The sequence below is a fragment of the Gossypium hirsutum genome, chromosome D01 (genome assembly GCF_007990345.1).
Source record: "Gossypium hirsutum isolate 1008001.06 chromosome D01, Gossypium_hirsutum_v2.1, whole genome shotgun sequence".
Classification (NCBI taxonomy): Eukaryota; Viridiplantae; Streptophyta; class Magnoliopsida; order Malvales; family Malvaceae; genus Gossypium; species Gossypium hirsutum.
In genome coordinates, this window is record NC_053437.1 from 24,493,034 (window position 1) to 24,515,137 (window position 22,104).

Genomic DNA, 22,104 nt, shown 5'->3' on the forward strand with positions numbered 1-22,104 from the left:
TGTTAATTATTTGCCAACTTTTACTTAAAAGCCTTCTGATCAAAGATAAGGCTTATTCATAAAAATACCAAAATTTGCCCATATCTTAGCTTGAACTTGGGACCTCACAAACATACCTAGAACACATAACTACTAAAGTAGACAAATATTTTGTGTCATAATTCAGAATACCCAAAATTAAAATTTTAGGGCATTACAATTCTACCCCCTAAAGAAAATTTCGTCCTCGAAATTTACCTGATCAGAATAGATGAGGACACTACTGACACATCGCATCCTCAGGCTCCCATGTGGCCTCCTCAGTGCTATGATTACGCCATAGAACCTTTACCAATGGAATGAATTTCCTTCTCAGAACCTTAACGTTGTGATCCAAAATCTAAATCGGCTCTTCCTCAAATGTCAAATCTGGCCTAACCTCGATCTCTTCAACAGGGAGAATATGAGTAAGATCAGAGCTGTAGTGCCTCAACATGTCCTCCAGTATCTGAATCACCCTCTCAGGCTGCCCATCGACTTGAGGATGAATGCATTACTGAAGTCCAACCTTGAACCTAGAGCCTCATGTAACTTCCTCCAAAACTGAGAAGCGAAACGAGGATCCCTATCAGAGGTGATCGAAACCGGTACTCCATGCAGTCTCACTATCTCAGAAATATAAAGCTTCGCTAGCTTCTGCCGAGAATAATCAGTATGAACCGGTATGAAGTGGGTGGACTTAGTCAATCGATCCACGATGACCCATATTGAATCTTTCTTAGTGGGTGTTAGAGGCAACCCATTAACGAAATCCATAGTTATGCGCTCTCATTTCCAAAGAGGAATCTTAACCGGCTGCAGCAAACCCGAAGGTAACTGATGCTCAGCCTTAACCTCCTGGCAAGTCAGACATCTACCCACAAAATCAATAACCTTACGTTCCAACCCTAGCCACCAATATAACTCACGAAGGTCTCGGTACATCTTATTTCCACCAGGATGCATAGCATAAGGGCTACTATACGCCTCTTTCAATATGGCCTGTCTCAAACCAATATTATTTGAAACACAGATTCTCACACAGAAATAGAGTACCCCATCACTGTTCAGTCCAAAATCTGTAGTACTACCACCCTCCATCTGCCGAAATCGAAGACCCAACGACTCATACTCCAACTGCTTACCCTTAATCTGCTCAATTCATGACGGCTTAACCTGAAGCTCGACTAATAAACTACCATAATCAAATAAACTTAGGCAAGAAAATATCGCCCTCAAATCAGTCATAGCCCTACGACTCAATGCATCAGCCACCACATTGGCCTTACCAAGGTGGTACTCAGTGGTGCAGTCATAGTCTTTAAATAGCTCAATCAATCTGCGCTGTCTAAGATTAAGTTCCTTCTAAGTGAGGAGATACTTGAGGCTTTTATAATTAGTGTAGAAGATACACTTCTCACCATACAAATAATGCCTTCAGATTTTTAATGCGAATACCACAACAGCCAACTCCAAGTCACGCATTAGATAATTCTCCTCATGGGTCTTAAGTTGACGAGATGCATAGCCTACCATCTTACCAACCTGCATCAACACGCATCCTAAACCGACATGTAATGCATCATTATAAACACTGAACTCCTTTCCAAGCTCCGACTATATCAGAATAGGGGCCTCAGTCAGTACAATCTTGAGCTTCTCAAAGCTCTCTTACTGCCCATCAGTCCAGTTAAACGACACACCCTTACGTAGCAGCTTAGTCAAGGGTGCTATAATTAATGAAAAACCCTCTACAAATCGTCGATAATATTCCGCCAGTCCCAGAAAACTGTGAATTTCAGACACGTACCTAGGCTGCTTCCACTCCAGCATAGCCTTAATCTTTCGAGGATTAACTTGAATCCCCTCAGCCGAAACTACATGACCAAGAAATGTCTCCTCACGCAGCCAAAACTCGCACTTACTAAACTTAGCATAGAGCTATTTTTCCCTCAAAGTCTGAAGAACGACTCGAAAGTGCTCATCATTCTCATCCTCAGTCCTCGAGTAAACCAGTATATCATCGATGAATTACACCACAAACCGATCCATATAAGGCTGGAAAACTCGATTCATTAAATCCATAAAAGCTACCGGTGCATTAGTCAGTCTGAATGGCATCACTGGGAACTCGTAGTAACCATAACGATTCCTAAATGCCGTCTTATGAAAATCAACCTCCTTAACCCTTAATTGATGTTATCCAGATCGGAAGTCAATCTTGGAAAAAATCGAAGCTCCTTGAAACTAGTCAAACATATCATCTATCCTCGGTAGGGAGTACTTGTTCTTAATGGTCATCTTGTTTAGTTGCCGATAGTCGATGCACATCCGCATGAATCGATCATTCTTCTTTACAAACAGTATCGGTGCTCCCCGCGGAGACATACTAGGGCGGATGAACCCACGATCCAATAACTCCTAAATCTGAGCCTTAAGCTCTGTAAGCTCCTTCGGTGATATTCGATAGGGGGATATAGACACCGGAGTTGTACCCAGAAAGAGCTCTATCCAAACTCCACTTCACGATTCAAAGGTAAACCCGACAGCTCCTCAGTAAAAACATCTGAAACATCTTTTACCGTTCTGATATCCTTAACTATAGAGTCCCCAAAATCTGAAACACTTACATAGGCCAAGAATGCCTCACATCCCTTACGAACCAACTTCTCCGCCACCAGTACAAAGATTACATTAGATAAGTAGTTCCGACGTTCTCTAATCATGACTAACTCCATATCCTCCTCGGCGATTTTCACCTTCTCGACGAGAGCAGAAAGATCTCACTTTTTTTTGGGGGCTATCAGAGCTTTCAAATTATCTCTGAGGCCATCATCAAAGTAGACACATCGCTCATACTCAGATGCCACCATACCTCGCACATAACGGTTGAGTCTTAGAAACTCGGCCTCATACTCGGCCACTGATCGATCCCCTTGTGTAAGATTCAGAAACTCCCTCCTACATGCATCCACATAACTAGCTCCGACATATTTCCCCTAGAAGGTGGTCTCAAAGAACTTCCAAGTCAGATGTTCGGGCTGAGTGCATTAGGGGTGACCCCAGTGACACCCTTAAAAAGCTCAGCTCCATTGGACCGGAGTCATTCCGTAATCGACTCTCAGCCCCCAAATCTAATATTGGGCGCAACGACCCACTCCAAAATCTTTAGCATAGCCTAAGACAATGCATCATCCCCAACCATGCAATCTTGAGACCCAATTTCAGTAGCGGGCGACATTGGCGTCTCACTCGTATCCAAATTTGGCAAGCTACCTGATGACGAGGACTCAGCTTGAGCCCCTCTACAGCCTTTACCTTCGCCTCTAGTACCCCGTTCGCGGATACCTCGTGTGCTCATATCTAATCAGATTTATCTGGTATTATAAGTTTTATGAATCAATTACAGTTTGTGTTTATTAACAAATGTTTCATGTAAAACAGTATCGGTTATTCAGAGTTCATTTTCGTAAATCGCAGTCTCACTACAGTTTCCAGTTTCTCTACAATTTTTAGTATACACTAACTAAAGTGTTTTCAGTAAAGTTTACTACCTATAGTAGTTTTAGAATATACTATCCATAATAGTTTCAGTTCAAAACTAATCACAGTTCAGAACACTTACAAGATCGGCACCGGAGACTCGGTGTACCACTTACTTAGTAAAAACATTTCAAATCATTTGGAAATCGATTAATTTTTTGAAAGCCGAATTTTTATAAAACCCATAATCCACAGTCGAGTTTTGTAACCTAGCTCTGATACCACTAAATGTAACACACCAAACCTGGCCCAAACGTTATGACCGGATCTAACGATGTCACATGATAGGGTGTTTGAAAACCATGTCGTCGTGTTAAAACCATTTCCATTGAATTCCTTATCTTAATATCTTATTAGTTTCAAAATTGTGTTACTCATTTAATCGATAGTTTCAAAATGTTATTCATTTGCAGAAGCTTTCAAAACAGATTAAATAATCGTGCGTTTAGGAAAAATATTTGTTTCTTTTGAAAACTGAGGTTTCCTGCTACTAGCAGTTGTAATCCATAAGGTAAAGATGATTAAAACCTAAAACTAAAGTCCGAAAGTCCAATTACAACCCAAAAACTTAGCTAGTAAAAATAGAATAGAAATAAAACCAATTATCGTAAATATGTGTTAAAAACCATAAAAGTCCAAAACCATGGTCACCACCGAATACTCCGCCGCACTAATCTGTCTAGATCTAGGGATTACATGTGCACATTTAAACAAAATCACTGTGTAATCCCACAGAAAACAAACAATACCAAATCACAGTGCACAGTTAAAGTAGTCTTGGGCCAAAGCCCTTTTTCAATATCAGTAACAGTTTGGACCTTAGCCTATCTCAGTACAGTATCAAATATGCAATATGGCCTTAGCCCATCACAGTATCAGTAATAGTCATGCAGTATTCAGTAACAAAGTCCTACCCAACCAACCTCTACACAACGTCTTCGTCCAACCCTACACTTCATGTGGGGATCAAATCAACCTACCCACCCATCCCTACACTCCAAGTAGTAACGAATGCGGCATAATATAGTAATTTACAGCTGAGCTGCCAGTGTGTTAGGCTTAAGAGCCTTTCAGTACACTTCTTCCAAATATAATTAACCCAGCCCCATGCAATGCAACATACAGGTTATGACATGCTATTTCAAGACATCAGTACATATAACCAGTTTAGTTTACAAGTATATTATCATCATGCTCAACACATATATAAATCAAACAGTCAGTTCGTACTATTAGGGATCTAAGTGATGTTTACCGACCCTACAGTAGGTTCACAGTCGACTTGGGTGACCCGGGCAACCTTAGAAATCAATTCAGTGAAAATGGGCTCACACGCCCATATGGTCTCCCAGTGTGGGCCCACACGTCCCTGTGGCCCACTTGGCCCAAATTAGCCTTGGCCATGTGGTCCACTTTTAATGTAACCCCTGCTAGCTAAATATTCATATATGTTTTCACTATTTACTTATATGTTCCTTCAAAGCTGTCTACTTGAGCCACTGCTACTAAATTTTATATCTTGAGCTACAAAATTCAAAATTAAGGTCCACTTGGTGTTTTTCAAACTAGAATCAAATTCCTTTCTACCAGAAACTCTTCAGAATTTTTGGTTTAGCCAATAAGTACAGTAAAATTTTCAATCTTACCCCTATTCTATTGCCTGACAGCTTCGACCTTTCTTTACTAAAAATTAATTATCTCTTAGTAAAAAATCTAGATGATGTTACCATTTGTGTCTATTGAAAATAGACTCATTAATAATTTAAACACGTAAATTTTAACCCCTAATTATTTTTCTCCAATTTTTGATGATTTTCCAAAGTTTGAACAGTGGAACCCAAATTCATTCTGACCTTGTCTCACAAAACTTATTATATATCACGATTTAAAATTCCATTACTTACACTATTTCTTCTATGAGAAACTAGACTCAATAAGATTTAATTCAATATTTTTTTCATCCTCTAATTCGATTTCCAAAATTTATGGTGATTTTTCAAAGTTAGCTTACTGCTACTATCCAAACAGCAAGCAATTTCAGCTTTTCATCGAATCCCATTTTCTGCGTTTCGGGTACACACCTAGTTTTATTTGATGCTAAAATAGTCCCCGAGCACTCCAAAGTCTATAATTGAGCAAATAACACTAATTTAATCTCACATAACGTGATCCCAAATCTAACTCGTATCGAGGTTTTAACCCATAAGCAACTAAACCTTACCTTCAACCGATGAACAGTAATTCCCACACAAACTAAGACTCCGATTGGTGATTACGAGCCCTTGAATCCTCCCCTAATTGGCGTAAATAAAACACTTCAGAAGAAAGTTAACAAATAGCGACAAATCACTTATCTAAAACTTATCGAACGATCGCAGACAAACATGGAGCGACACGAGGTAGAGTGGGAAAAAATCAAGAAGATGAAGGGTGAAAGAGAGCAGAAATTTGGCAGCAATGAAGAGAAAAATGACAAGAGGGTGGAGAGATTTTGGGGAAAGAAAAAAAGGATGAACAGAATATTTGATAACCACCCCAATCCATTATTTCTCTCCATCAAACTCCCCACTAAATCAACTACTCAGATTTTTAGTCCATCTCAAACTTTCCTGGATGCACGAGCAAAAATAATGCCTACGCCAAGATTCGAACAAAGGACCTCCTTCACACCAACATTCCACTTATCCACTAGACTAGCAGGCCCATTCTGTTAATTATTTTCCAACTTTTACTTAAAAGCCTACTGACCAAAGATAGGGCTTATTCATAAAAATACCAAAATTTGCCCAAGTCCTGGCTTGAACTTGGGACCGCCAAACACACCCAGAACAAATAACCACTAAAGCAGACATATTTTTTGTGTCAGACATTCACAATACCCAAAATTAAAATTTTGGGGCGTTACAATATCATTTTCTGAACATAACTATCTTTCACTTTTAACTAATAATAATTTGATCTCAAGTCAATCTTGGAAAAGACTGAAGCTCCTTTCAACTGATCAAACAAGTCATTGATACAAGGTAGGGGTATCGATTCTTAATCATCAACTTATTCAATTTTTGATAATCTATACAAAGCCGCATCGAACTATCTTTCGTTTTAATGAACAATACTGGAGCTCCCCATGGTGATATACTAGGACGTATAAAGTCGCGGCCCAATAAATCTTGAAACTGAACTTGTAGTTCTTTTAACTCCATTAGTGTCATGCAATAAGGGGAAATCAACACTAGAGTTGTACTAGGGAATACTTCAATTGCGAACTCAACTTTTCGATCTGGTGGTAGTCTCGATAATTCTTAAGAAAGTACATAAGAAAATTCACAAACAATTTGAATCATATTGATTTAACTATCACTAGTAGTTGAGCTGATAACATAGGCCAGAAAAGCCTCACAGTCTTGATTAAGGAGTTTATTAGCTTGGACTGCTGAAATGATACAAGTTGAACCACTCGTTCAGACACCATTCACCTCAATCACGTTACCATCAGCACTGTGAACCATAAACATCTTTTTATAACAGCCTAAAATCACCCCATGTTTAGTAAGTCAATCCATACCCAATATCTAATCGAAATCTCTGAATGGCATAATCAACAAATCAATAGGAAAAGATGCATTCTGAATTTTTAATAGGCACAGCTTGCACACTTGATCGACTAACACTGACTGCCCCAACGGGCTCGATACAACCATAGCCACTTTAGACATCTCAAGTTTTAGACTCCCCGATTTAACCAGTTCAGCATTAATATAAAAGTGTAACAATATAGGGTCAATTAAAGCATAAACAAGCACAAAATATAGCAAAAATATACCTACTACAACATCGGTAATGTTGCCCTCCTCACAAGTCCCTTCAACGTATGCTCGAGTCAACGCTCTGGCCTCTGATTGATGAGCAACAACTTCACTCCCCTTTCTTGCTCCTACTATAGAAACAAAACCACTACAACTAGTTCAATGACCTCTAACTGAAGGTGCAGATCTCTGAGTAGCCGTCGGTACAACATTATCACCTCTTGGACACTCACAAGCGAAATGCTCTTGTGATCCACATCAGAAACAGGCATTAGATAATTTCCAGCATTTACTACAATGTTTCTCCCCACAATTCTCACAACTTGGCGCTTCAAAAGCTCTAGTCAGACCTTTTACGCAACCAACTGATATTGTCGGTTATCAATCTCACACTTTGTTCGATGTAGTCAATTTTACCGATGCTCTCCAAGAATCACGAGATTCTCTAGTTCGTTTGGATTCTAAATGTGAATTAAAGGTCCTGAATCATTTTCTAGTAACACGAGGAGGTTCAAATTTCTTGCTTAAACCCATAGCCTATTTTACCATTTTTACTCACTCGGATAAATCAGCAAATTCCTTAATTTTCAATGCCACCAACTGAGTTTTGAGTTTATCCCGCAACCCATGTAGAAAACATTTACAACTTGCCTCTTCGATCGAAATAAGCTCTACATCTTATTTCTTAAATTGCAAATACTCTCGTTCGTAATCTACCACATATAAATATCTTTATCTTAGCAAAACAAATTCTTGTTTTTGATCCTCCAAGTATAGCTCCCCTACATATTTATTATGGAACTCTAACTGAAAGAATTCCCAATCTATGGATTCAGCAAGAATGTGACGAGTAATAGTTTGCCACCAAGTATAAGCTTCTCCTGTGACAACAAAATAACACAAATAACACTCTCACAAGAAGTACACTCTAATTGTTAAAATACTCGAGTTGTTGATTCTAACCACATCTTAACTACAGAAGGATCAATTCCTTTAACTCTAACGAATTTAGTCGCACCATACCTCCGCAATTCTTTAATCATATCCCATCAAACAAAAGTCATTGGTACAACTGTAGGAGTAGCTCCCGCCACCTTTTGAAGTGTGTCAGCTAAAGCTCGAAGAATAGTCGAATCACCTTGACCCTCATTTTTGTCTCTATTGACCCTAGGTTGTTGAGCACCAACTGACTCAATACTTGGTGCCACCAATTTAACCCTATTTAAATTTTCAGTGGAATGGTTGCTAATATGAATCTCCTGATCAACTTTATTATCCTATTCTCCCGACATCTTTTAAACTATAAAACATAAAATTTTATAATCAACATCCAAAACCTAACTCAAACTCGACTCAATATTGACATGTACCTCTGGACTCGATTCTGAGCTCAATTTAGATCGAGAATCAACTAAAGCATGTACCTCTAGACTAGATTCTGAGCTCGATTTAGACCGAGAATTGGCTAAAACTATGGCTCTGCTATCAATAAATGTATCACCACTTACCCAGTCTGGTCGTCGAACCCAAGTAATAAGATGCTACAAATAATTACCAAATAATTCCATACAATTTATTAATGAAAATCTCAAATAAATATTAAATAATCACATACGACCATGTGTAAATGCATTATTCAATCTACTTCGGGTAAATATTGAGTATACGAAAGCTTCAAAAAAAATTTTAAATGAACAATGATCGATTTGAATCACAAACAAAAAGATGAGAAAATTTTGCAAAAAAAAAATGAGGGACACATAGCCATATCCCCTGGTCGTGTGCAAAAGCCTAACCTGTGTATACCTGGAAAATGCCTTTTTATGCATGTTATATAACTATGAAATACTTAAGCCTCAAGCTACCATTTAAGCCACATTTAAACCCATTCAAAAGCATCCAAAACAGGTCAAAAACATCATATACAATGACCATCCTAAGTGCCTAACCATTATGCCACATTTGGCACCTTAACCAACAGTTCAAATCTAACTATATGATCCTACTCAATCATACCAATATGACTTCAATGGCACTTCAAATAAATCAAGCCAATCATGAACTTATTCAACCATATAACCGTTCCACATTTTATTTTTATTTTAGCCTAATAACCTAGATATAAAAGCTACTAGAATTTTTAAGTAAAACATAGGTATAAACATAAATTTTTTTTCCAATTTCATGCTAAGACATAATCTAGGCATATTATGAATCAAACCAAAACAAAGCATCAATCAAACATAAGCCAATCATATAACCATCTCATCCATGAAAACATTAAGCAAATAACTAAAGCAAATAGCAAGTTAGCAACAAAATGATCATTGCCGTCACACTTATACATATTTACACAACTTTTAAGGACCAACACAATTCAAAATGACCATAATAAAGATAACACATCCTAGGTACATGCCAGAACCAAAAAGAACCCTTCACCAACACTTGAGTTCGGGATTATCTTGGATGCTAGAAGAATAATCAAATATTTAAGTACCTAACCTGCACACGTAAAACAAAATCGTACACTGAGTAACTCAATAGTATTTCTATAATTCGAATACTAATAACTAATCTTAGATATAATGATGTATAAGTTAACACAAAAAATGTAATATAGCCATTACCATATAACAATTCACTCATTTGTTTTTCAAACTATCACATTATTATTAATACTAGAACATGACATATATAATTTGATAATTAGATCATATGCTAACACATTCCATCTCAAAATTTACCATTGAATACATTCAAAGTTCATAGTCATCCTTAACTTAAATGTTCCATTATCGAGGTTTTGGTTTCCATTTTCAATTTCCAATTAACATTACTCAAACTCAGACGGATACGCGGATCCAACTAACACACCAATTTGGCACCCAGTGTCAAATAGATAAATCCGTAATAATAAATTACTCCCTGCGCTAGCTGGTTAAGACTGACAATAAATGTGCCCAACATTGGTTGGTATAGCCGACAATTGGGATACCCAGCACTCCCTGACACGTAGTCGTTTAACCATGCTTCTCAATTTGATTCAATATGCTAAATCTTCAATATCAAAACTAAGTTTCCATCAATCCATTATCATGCATCTATCAACATTGTTCATTTCTTAAATCAAATAAATTCAATATATAACTCAATGTACATTATTTACATAGCTATCAATTTAGGTCTAATTTCACAATTAAACATTCAATCACATCCATTCAATTCAATTAGAATTTCATACAGAATTCCAAAGAGCTAACTCACCTTATCGACTTATCATATGATGTAATGTTTATATGCAACAATTTAGATAATTTGGATTATAGAAATACAAATCGTGAACTCCAAGCTATTCGTTGACAACTTTATCTTTTCCCTTGTTTTCGAGGGATCCGACTCGACATTAGCAATTTTAAGCTTGAAAAAAAATAATTTCAAGGTCGTGCGCTTCTCCCTTTTCTCCCCTGATTCAAATAGCTACAGATGAAAAGAAAACAAATGTTTTCTTTTTACCAACCACCACCATTTTAGCTTTTTTTATTTTTTTATTTAATTAAACTAATATTTATAATATAACATTCATACATATTTCATTAATCGGCCATGCACCAACATTTTAATGAATATTTATTATTTTAACCCATTTATTTAAATTTTAATTATGGTTCCTTAGTAACTTTCACTTTTACCACATATGAGATTTAGTACCTGTACGTAAATAAAGCGCTAGTTCAACGAAATTACCTAATCGAAATTCAATTCGCTTCTAATATAACTCCTTAAATATTTAATAAAAATATTTACGAGTCCTAATTTCATAAATAGGGTTCCACAACCATAATTTCCAGTACCATTGACCTTCGGGTCATTACACTCGTTGCTTTCAGCAACCCTTTTATTTCACATTTTGTAACAATCTACCTTGACGTGACTTAACTTTTTACAATAGCGACATTTGTTGTCCCGCTTCCTTGATGCTACCAAAATCGAGGCTTGCCTATCTGACTTACTATTCGAACCACTCATTGTCGAGTTTGTCTTTACCTAATAGATGACCCTTCACCCTCAAATGAGAGATTATCTCTACCATAAATCAAGGTCTCCCTAAAAGACTCGTATGAAAGGGGTAAAAAGCACAATAATAGCATAACTTGATCTTCATCATCAATCTGAACCTCAGTATTTTTTTTAAATCATTCAAAAAAGAGTTTTGTCCATGCAAAACGTGTATAGACATTATTTCAACACCAATTGATTAGCCAAAGACTTTGTCACGTATAGGGCTTTTAACCTTTTCTATAAGGTGAATGTCGTTTTCTCCATCAAAATCTCCTACAACACATTATTTGTTAGACATAATTGAATAATGGATGGAGCTTTTTTATTTAACCTATCTCATTATGATTTATCCATGTCTGTAGGCTTCTTCTCTGTAAGGACCTTCTCAAGATCGCTCTGAATCAGAATTGTTGACATCCGAACTTGCCACAGATTGAAATTTGTGATGCCATTAAACTTATTAATATCAAACCTTGTTGTTGTCATCTCTGAACGGGTTGATTGCTAAAATCGAACTAGCTCTGATACCAAATTGTAGGGGATAAACCCAATTAAGAAACGAATAAGTAAAATAACAAAGAAAATGAAAATATCAAACACAAATATTTTACGTAGAAAAACCCCTCCAAAAAGGATAAAAATCACAAGTAAAGATAATTTCACTATAACGAAAAAATGAAGAATATAAAGATGAAGATAAAACTAAACCTCGAAACTTGAAATAAGAACTCTCAAAACGTAAACACAAAATTCTCTAAAATCTTGTAAAAGCTAATACCTAAATGTGTAATAGGTTATCTTTCTACGATGAAAAAAGGCCTATTTATAGGCTAAATTTGTAGGTAAAATAATATTAAAATAACCTACACTAATTAAAATTTAAGTGGAAAACTAAAAACAGAATTTAACTGGGAGAAGAAAAACTAAAAAATGCAAGACATATCTCCACCTTAAATTACCAACATCTTTTAACCCGCATCAGACTATATAAAATTTTAATAGTTTAAGTTAATTTAAATATTTTTATATTTTTTAAAGTTCCGTAAAAGGAAATCATATATAAGTGAATTGATTAAAGCCAAAAGTTTAACAAAATTATAAATGAAAAAAAATGTGGATAAAAAAGTAGACAATATTTTATAATTTTAAAATTTTAAAACCAATTGTCACACGCTAGCTTGTAAAGGAAAAAAGAAAAGAAAAGAAAAAGAAAACATCCAAAATCACAAGTTTATATCAACTTATCGAGTATATACAAAATAAAAATAAAAATTAGTGCAAAGTAAAGATGAAGAAGATAGGCAAAGAAGAAATATGGTTTTTAAAATCTTAATTATTAAGCCATCAATTTAAAATAAAAAATTGGGAAGGGGCTTAATTTGCCTAATTTCAAAATTAATAGAGACCTAAAAAATATTTAAACAAAAAATTAATTTTTCCAATTCAGAATCTCAATTTATTTAATACTAAAGCCCATATGAGAGAGAGATAAATCTTTGTGAATCATTTTGAAGCCTGGGGAAATGATTAAACATGAGAATTAGGAAGATGGGTGAAAAGACAAAAAAAAAAAGCATGGTAATAATGATGAAATGTTTGGAAATTAAACAAGGAATGGACAGAAGGGGGAAAGGGATGATTGTTAGCAATATGTTGGAGGAAGATGATGTGTTTTTGAGAGGGAAAATGTTGGTAATGACATGTGATCTTTTCTCTTTTGGAATTGTGGTGGCCCATGCCAGAGAATAATCTGGTTTTTAGCAATCATGATCGTTTTCAGATCTGTATCCATCCATCCACTCTTCACTCACTCTCTCACTTCTCTCACTCATGTGAGAGGCTTCAAATCCTCTGTTTTTATTTTCATTTGATGATAAACCCAAATTTATAAAATAACCATCATAATGTTAGGTTACCTAATTATATCATTAGTTATTAAATTAAAAGTTACAATTTAATTATTGAATTATTTAAAAATTTTATTTAAATCATTGAATTATTTAAAAGTTTTTTATTTAAATCACTAAGTTATTAATTTTTTTTTAAAATAAGGTTCCGTAGCAAACTCTAAGCGATGATTCGACGATTGATATAATGTGTCAGTACCCATTAACGAGTAGAAGAACATACCTTAGATCCAAGTCAATTTGACATTCAACGTTAGATATTGAAAAATAAAATTGTTTCAATTTTGATTCTTAGATTCGTGGCGTTCAAAATTATTTCATGAAAAAAAGATTAAATTGTAAAAGAGAAGCAGAAAAAGAAATTTCGATTGGTGCAGACAGTATGAATAGAAAAAGCCATATAACATTGATTTTAACAACCTAGTGGCTTAAATGAAAATTTTCGATAATTTAGTGACTAAATTATAACTTTTTTTAATTAAGTGACCAAAATAAAAACTTACCCATTGTTTAATAACTAATGGTGTAATTTATCCCATTAGGTTACACTATAAATTAACGAACCTTTTCACTTGATCATAGTCCTTTCTTTGAGGATATATAGGATGTTTAGGAATATTATAATCTTGCGTGGAAAAAACAAGATTAGTAGATTTGTGAAAACTTATGCCAACTGTTGAGGCATATTTTCCCATTCAAACAAACATAATGGATTGTGTTTGAGCTTTGTAAGTTAGATGAGGACGTAAGCAGTGATGAAAGTAACTAGCAAACTGACGCAATTCGGTCATCTTTGAAGGCTGGGAGTTAATAATAATAATAATAATAATAATAATAATAATAAACAACCCCTCGTGGGCTAGTCTGGCAATGCTGCAATATTAGAGACCATTGGGGGTTAACAAACGAAGAAATAACATTTAGTTTGAAACTTGATTTGGATTTGTTGACTGAAGAATTTGGAAAAGATGATGAAAGCATGTGAGTTTACAGTTGGGAGGGAGTAGTAATAAGAATTTGAAGAAAAGGGGCTAAAATGGAGGCTGAGAGTATTGCATGTAGTCTGGTCCTTAACATATATATTATTAATAAATCTAAGAATGCAAAGGGTGTGAGCAGTGACCACACTAGAACAACAAGGAGAAGAAAATGTGTTGGCTAAAACGGGAAAGAGGTTGGCAATGGCAATTGCAATGGCATCCTAGTCATTAGTCAGGTCGCTATCATAGTGCAGTTAGGTAGCCCACTATAGAGTAAAAGTCCTTACTAGTAACCAACACCAGCAAACCTTGCTTACATTTGGAAATAATTACAAAAATTGAGATTCAATCCTTAAATTTTAGGTAAACCTATCATAAAAACCCTTGTATTAAGAATTGGATTACATTTTACTCTCTATTAAAAAAATAAGTAAATTAGTCCCTATACATCATATTAAAGAGCAAATTTGTTCTTTTTGTTAAAAATTTCATTTAGTTACACTAATAAAAACTGGCATGATTGGCGGAATAACAAGATAATGAAATGTGACATACCATGTGTATATCATGAACTAATTTTTAACATTAAGAATGAATGAAATTTTTAACAGAAGTACCAGTTTACTCTTTGATCTAATGTTATGGGATTAACTTACCTATTTTTTTAGTAGAAGAATTAAAATATAATTTAACTCCTAATATAGGGCCTCCATATTATTTTTACCTAAATTTAAGGTTAAATTGGAGAAAGAATACTTGAATATAAATTTACAAGAGCAGAAGTTCAGAAAACCCTATTTACATTTGAAATAAATTTGATTAAAGCGGATGATGTTGAGCCGCCTAGTCCATCTTAGACTCACCCAGGCTTTAGCTCTAGAAGGAATGGAATTGTCCAGCTACCTGGAAGAACTTTGAAATCATCTGATGTGGTCGGGTCTGAGATTTCAATACATTCAAACCTGAAAGCACATATTCGTGAAAAGTACTGGTAGGCCTTCCATGCAGTGCAGAGTATTTTATATACATCTGAGACAAACAAATTCTTGGCCTCGTATCGTTCAAACTTCAAATACATGCCAAAGGTTAAGGACAAGTCAGTGGTCAATAGTTATGATGTTGTCAAGTTTTAAACCTGTTAAGCTAACTCAGAGTTTCTTTCCTTCTTTACTGTTAATGCATTAGTCCCTAAATTTGATAACTTTTCTCATCATAGCTCTTAAACTTGATAATTTTTTTTAATTTATTCCTTAAACTTGCATTTCCTTAATATGTAATGATGTTACATTTTAAGATTTTACCACATCATCATTTAAATTTTTTTAAGAGTTATAAAAATAAAAAAAATCCAAAAAAGTATTTTTTTTTAATTTTAGGTGATCTACACCAAAACAAGCTTTTAGCGGCACTTTTAGCGGCGCTTGGACAAAAAACGCCGGTAAAAATTGAGCATTAGCGGCGCTTTATGGAAATCGCCACTAAAGATCGAGCATTAGCGGCGTTTTTCTAAAAAACGCCGCAAAAAACTAAAGCCCAACGGCGTCGTTTTCTTACCTTTCGGGGCTTTAGCGGCGTTTTTGAAAATGCGCCACTAATGCTCGGGGATTTAGCGGCGTTTTTGGAAAAGCGCTGCTAATGCTTTGTGTTTTAGCGGCGTTTTTGAAAAAGCGCCGCTAATGCTAGGTGCTTTAGCGGCGTTTTTGAAAAAGCGCTGCTAAAATTTTTTTATCTCAATTGGTTTATTTATATTAATTAAATAAAATTCAATTTATTTCTAATTGAATATTTAAAATCTTCAGAAAAATAATGACACGTAGAAATAATTTGAAATAAAACACATGGAAAAATTAAAATACTATTATTTAAAATAATGTTAAAGTTTTTTGGGTACATGATTACTGATTGTTTTTTAATTTATATATTAAAAAATTTCTTATAAAATTGTAAAAGAGATAGTATTAATTTTAAAATATTGAATTAATTATCACTATAGTTTAGGGTTTTTAGTTTAGGGTATATGATTTATTTAAGATTTAAGGCCGGTTTAGGAGTTACTATTTTAAGGTTTAAGGAGTATGGGTTTAGGGATTATGGATTAGGGATTACGGTTTAAGGGTTGGGATTTAAGGTTAGGGGTAAGGGTAAGGGCTTAGGGGTTAGACGTTAAGGGTTAATAGTTAGGAATTTAGGGTTTAGGGATTCAAGGGTCGGGTTAGGGTTTTGGGTTTAGATTAATTATTTTTTTAATTTATATTTTAAATATGTTCTTATATAATTGTAAAAGAGATAATAATAAATTTGTTTAGGGTTTTTAGTTTAGGGTATATGATTAATTTAAGATTTAAGACCGGTTTTGGAGTTCATATTTTAAGGTTTAGGGAGTATGGATTTAGGGATTATGGTTTAAGGGTTGGGATTTAAGGTTCAAGAGTTAGGGGTTAGGGGTTTAGGGGTTAGACGTTAGGGGTTAAGAGTTAGGGATTTAGGATTTAGGGATTCAGGGGTCGAGTTAGGGTTTTGGGTTTAGATTAATTATTTTTTTAATTTATATTTTAAATATGTTATTATATAATTGTAAAAGAGATAATAATAAATTAAATATATTTAAATTATGAGTGTAGTTTAAATTATTTTAAATATGAGTATACTTTATATGTATTGAATGGTTAATTTAGGGTTTAAGGTAAGGTTTAATTGAGATTTGTTAAATGATAAAATTTTATACAATTAATTAATTTTTTATATTTAAAAAAATTTAATCTAAATCATTTGATATATTTAAATATTAGTTTAAATAGAATTAATAAATAAGTTAAAAAAAGTAATAGATTGATATGGATATTTAGGTATAATTATTTATTTTGGAGATGACCAAATTATAAGAAATAAAATACAAGGCATTAGTGGCGCTTTTTAAAAAACGCCACTATAGATCGAGCATTAGCGGCGCTTTTTAAAAAATGCTGCTATAGATCGAGCATTAGCGGCGTTTTTGAAGAAACGCCACTATAGATTGAGCTTTAGCAGTGTTATTTTAAAAACGCCGCAAAAATAAGCACAACGTCGGCATTGAGTTTTAGAGGCATTAACGGCGCTTTTTAAAAAACGTCGCTATAAAATTAAGCATTAGCGGCGCTTTTTGAAAAACCCGCAAAAAATCATTTTTTTTTGCCAAAAAAAACTTGAAGCGCGCCCACTTATCATCCTAAACCCTAACCCCGCCAATATCTCTCCTTCGGCTATGCCCTTTTATCAAAACAGAGCGCCACTTTTTACCCTTTCTTCTTATAACTCAAAACACCAAACCCCCTTTCGCAACTGCCCACTTTCGCCAGGTACCTCTTCCTTTACCTTCTCTATCCCAGATTTCGATTTCCCCTTTTCTATTTTGATTTTGTATTTTGTTTTATTTGATGGCATTGAATCGTTAATTCGTTTCCAAGCTTCAGTTCTGTTTGGTTACTGAGAAAAAAACTTGAGATTTGAAGCGCGTTTTTTTCCCTTTTGGCAGAGAAAAAATGGACTAGTACTAGAAAGTGGAGAAGCCGAAGGCTGAGACGCCAATAAATGAAAATGGCCTGAGGATTATAGTTCAAGGGAGAATGAGGAATTACATTTCTTACGCCATGACTCTGCTTCAGGTTTTTCATTGTTTCGCTTAATATACCTTCCCTCTGTTATTCTTTTCATTGTTTCAGGTCTCATTTTGTTTTTACAGGAGAAAGGTGCAAAGAAGATTGTGCTTAAAGCTACAAGTAGAGCTATAAACAAGACTGTCATGATTGCTGAATTAATTATGGTTTGTAGAAGCAGCCAGATGATTTGTAGTGACAGTATTATACATGAGCTATCTTAGCTGCTTTTTACTTGTTTCTACTTTATTTGACCATTTCTATCTCAGTTTTTTCCCCCATTTTATATTATGTTTCTGATACTTTCTAATCTCTCTGTTTGACTCATATCAGGTCTATGGGGCTTTACACATGACTGTGAAAATATCCTTGATGTGGAATTCCAAAATGGTAATAGATGGTGGTGAAGACACAACTGTTGCAACTTCATGGCTTGAGGCTAGAAATTTAGTTGCTGTCCCCTGTATATGGTTGCTGCTTTCTTGAAGTATTTACTAATTTAAAAGAATCAGGAAAGCCATTTTCTGGAAGTTGTTTATATTTTATGTGAATTTGGGCAGTAGAGTATACTTATAGTTTACTTGTAATTTAGGATTAATTATACTTTATATGAGGAGCTTGATGCTAGGGATATGGAGCGGACAAGAGATGTGTACAGGTATCTTTATGTTCTTGCAATGGATTAATGGTTCTGTTGGTTGCTACTATTGCTAAATTGCAAGTGAAATAATTGCTTTACTAATAAATCTTGTCAACTAACTCTGCAAGAAACTTTCCAGTTGCCTACTATTTGAACGTTTGCATGTTTTGGTTTCATGTTCTGCTAACAGTCCATTTCATTACCCTGTAACAGTCCATTTTTCCTTTTTCTTTTACTTTTTTTTCTCATTTTCAATGTTTATTTTAGCGAAGTGCCCTAATGTAAGTTGAAAAATTCAATAGAAATGTTTTGTTTGATTCTTAATTTGGAATTGTGATTTTTTTCACTGTTTCGATATGCTAAATCAGGACTCACAGTAATATGAGTATTATTGTGCTTTTATTTTTCTTTTTCTTTCTTCGTTGACTGGAGACTGAGAGCGAAGACGACAACAGTAGCTGAGTTTTGCTTTTTTGATTCTTTTGTGTGATTATTGTAATTATTATTTTTAATTTTTTTGTCCGGTCGCAGCTCTCTTTGAAGTTTATTGAAACCGAGCAATTTCAAAGGTAAGTGTGTACTTTTATTTTATTATTGGTTTAGCTTCAATTCAGATCTCATTTATTGTTCTTTCGATTTTGATGATACAGGCTCCGTGAGCTGAAACAACTTGGTAAAGAATGATTGACTCAAAAAAATCAAACCTTGATGTTTCTTAGTGTATGCTAAATGCAAGAACTAAAGCTACTTATTGTTTCCATGTTCCTATTCTTGTTTGCAGCAAATATGCCATAGAGATTTGAAATTAGAAAATACCCTTTTAGATGGAAGTCTTGCACCTCGTTTGAAAATCTGCGATTTTGGTTACTCTAAGGTTTGGGAATAATTATATATAGTCCATCTTAAATGTCAGTTTCTTTATGATTTTCCAATCATTAAGTTGTTTTTTTTAACACTTGGTGTAGTCATCTCTGTTTCATTCAAGACCCAAATCAACAGTTGGAACTCTAGCATATATAGCACCGGAAGTTCTGGCGCGGCGAGAGTATGATGGAAAGGTATTATTTCAACTGTATAAAAAATAAAAGAAGAAGAAGTAATATCTGTGTGAAATAAAAAAAATCTAGCTGAGCATTCTATTGATCTGGTGTGCTATTTTTGCCTTTGAAGCCTAACATGTGATCACAAATATCTAATCCAAAGATTTTGAAATGCATGATCATATCTATTCTTCCACTTCTTGGATTTTCTCATTTTTTATTCGATTTATTACTTTAAAAATATAAGAGATGTGATGAAATGCATTTTGTAGTTGTCCTTGTTTATGAAAGTTTGTAATGCCTTATACATGTTGGAAGGGATCAGGTTAATTCTCACATGCTTGTTATAGTCGAGTACCTTTTTCATTCTCTTCCTAATTTGACATCCATCTCTTAATATGTCAATAGAGAGAAATTTTGAGCATTAACCAGATAATTATTATATCATGCTTTTCTGCAATTTAAAGTTTTTCTTAGCGGCTGCGTTTTATTAGGTGATGATATATTAGAAACTTGTAGTAGCTAAAGCTAAAATTAGCAGACCTTGTTTGGAAACTGATTCAGCCCATAAATGGTGATTGTAAACTGTGTGAAGTTCCAAATTACTAATTAGTAATTGGCCTTTGTATGTGAAATAACTGTCCTTTCGGATCTGCACTTTATTGTATGTTCTGCACAAGGTGGGATTGTTGTGTTGGTTGTTACTAGGGGTAATGAGTTTTGGCATATGGATATACAGATCTGTATGTTTGTGTTCGTCAGCAATGAGAAACAGCTTAATTGGTATATGAATAGTTTCCACAAGAAATGCTTAAAGCAATATTGCTTCCATTTTTGTCATTACATATTAAGCCTTTTCCACAAAAAAATGATGGCCTTTTTATCATTACATATTAAGCCTTTTCTACATCTCACATGATAGCACATGTAGGGTGATTGAAAATGAGTATTTAGGTCTGAGAAATGGCATACTGGATCAATCAGCCATACTGCTTTCAAGCCATGGTTGTCTAACTTACATGAACTGCAAAGTAAGTCAAACTTTTTGTAGTAATTTTAGGAATAACATATCCTTTGTTTTGAAGTGTTCGATCTATTTTTGTTAGCTTGGCACTGCTTATGCTTAATTTAGTCTTCATACAATTGCTATAATTTGGTTATCAGCCAGATTTATGATTGTTTTCTATTTTTATTGATTTATGTAATCAATCTCTCTGGTTTTTGCAAATTAATACTATTGTTCCTTGTTAAAAAATTGAATAGTTTAGACAATCATTAGAAAGAATGCCTGTTTGTGACACATGGAAGAGCTATGATTGAGATTGTTTGTTAGTATGGTTCAACCTGCTACTAAAGTTGCACATAATTGTTTGTTATATATTTTTTTTAGCCTTAATGGCTATATATATTTTTTATTTTTAACATCTCTGTTGTTTACCAAGTTTGTTGGTTTATCTGATCATTTGGTTTTGCATCCTCTAGATATTGAAGGTGTAGTAAAGGATTCAATCTCTTCAAGCTGGAAAAGCCAAGGCTTAGCACTTCTTCAAGTGGAGTGTTATTTAATGTTGCATTCCATGGTCGTTTATCTTAGTCGGAACTTGAATTTTTGTAGTTACCTTGTATACTAGCTTCTTTAACCATGATTGTTAATTATTAAGTGTTTTGTAGCTTCTTTTATATTTGGCCGATTTAATATAGATCAGATGAGTTGTGAGATAGATTGCTCATTTATTTAAATATAATATTTTAATTTTAAATTTAAATTCATTAATTTTTATATTTAGCTTTAAAATTTAAATTTTAATAGAAAATTTAATTTAATTAATTTTTTTTATCCTTAAAAGTATATAGTTTAAAGCTTAAATTTCAAAAATAAAACATAATATAATATTTATTATAGAAATAAATATTATTTAATTAATTTTTTTAAAAGCATGTTTTAGCGGCGTTTGCAAAAAAGCGTCGCTAAAAGTCATTTTTATAGCTGCGTTTGTTCTAGAAGCTAAAGGTCATGATTTTTAGCGACGTTTGTGGCCAAAGCGCTGCTAAAGGTCATGATCTTTAGCGGTATTTGTAGTATAAGCGCCGCTGAAGGCCATGATCTTTAGCGGCGTTTGTGGCAAAAGTACCGTTAAATGTCATGATCTTTAGCGGCGTTTGCGTTAAAAGCGCCGCTAAAGACCATGATCTTTAGCGGCGTTTTTGTGAAAAACGCCGCTAAAGTTAGCGACGTTGTCAATAGCGGCATTTTTTGCGGCGCTAGTGAAAGCGCCGCAAATACTTTAAGCGACGCTAAAAAGCCCCGCTAAAGGCCTAAAAAACGCCTCTAAAAGCCTGTTTTGGTGTAGCGTGGTAGCATAATTTCATAGTGCATCATCTCATCTTAACAAAATCCAAATTTAAGGTACGAGAAAAGTTGCTAAGTTCAGAGATCAAGTAATGCATTATCCCTATTTTATTAAGATTTTAAACT

General features: G+C 34.3%; 1 long non-coding RNA gene across 3 annotated transcripts; it reads left to right on the forward strand.

Annotated features, from left to right (window-relative positions):
- The first annotated feature begins 17,507 nt into the window (after positions 1 to 17,507).
- LOC107921181 (uncharacterized) lies at positions 17,508 to 21,349 on the forward strand. Of its 3 annotated transcripts, XR_001690963.2 has the most exons (10): positions 17,508 to 17,651; positions 17,828 to 17,957; positions 18,035 to 18,115; positions 18,282 to 18,606; positions 19,120 to 19,157; positions 19,239 to 19,261; positions 19,370 to 19,462; positions 19,554 to 19,646; positions 20,560 to 20,659; positions 21,111 to 21,349. It is a non-coding gene; the product is annotated as an uncharacterized lncRNA (long non-coding RNA). The 3 variants fall into 3 exon arrangements; XR_001690964.2 differs by lacking the exon at positions 20,560 to 20,659 and having other exon boundaries at positions 18,035 to 18,149; XR_001690962.2 differs by lacking the exon at positions 20,560 to 20,659.
- The last annotated feature ends 755 nt before the right edge of the window (positions 21,350 to 22,104 follow it).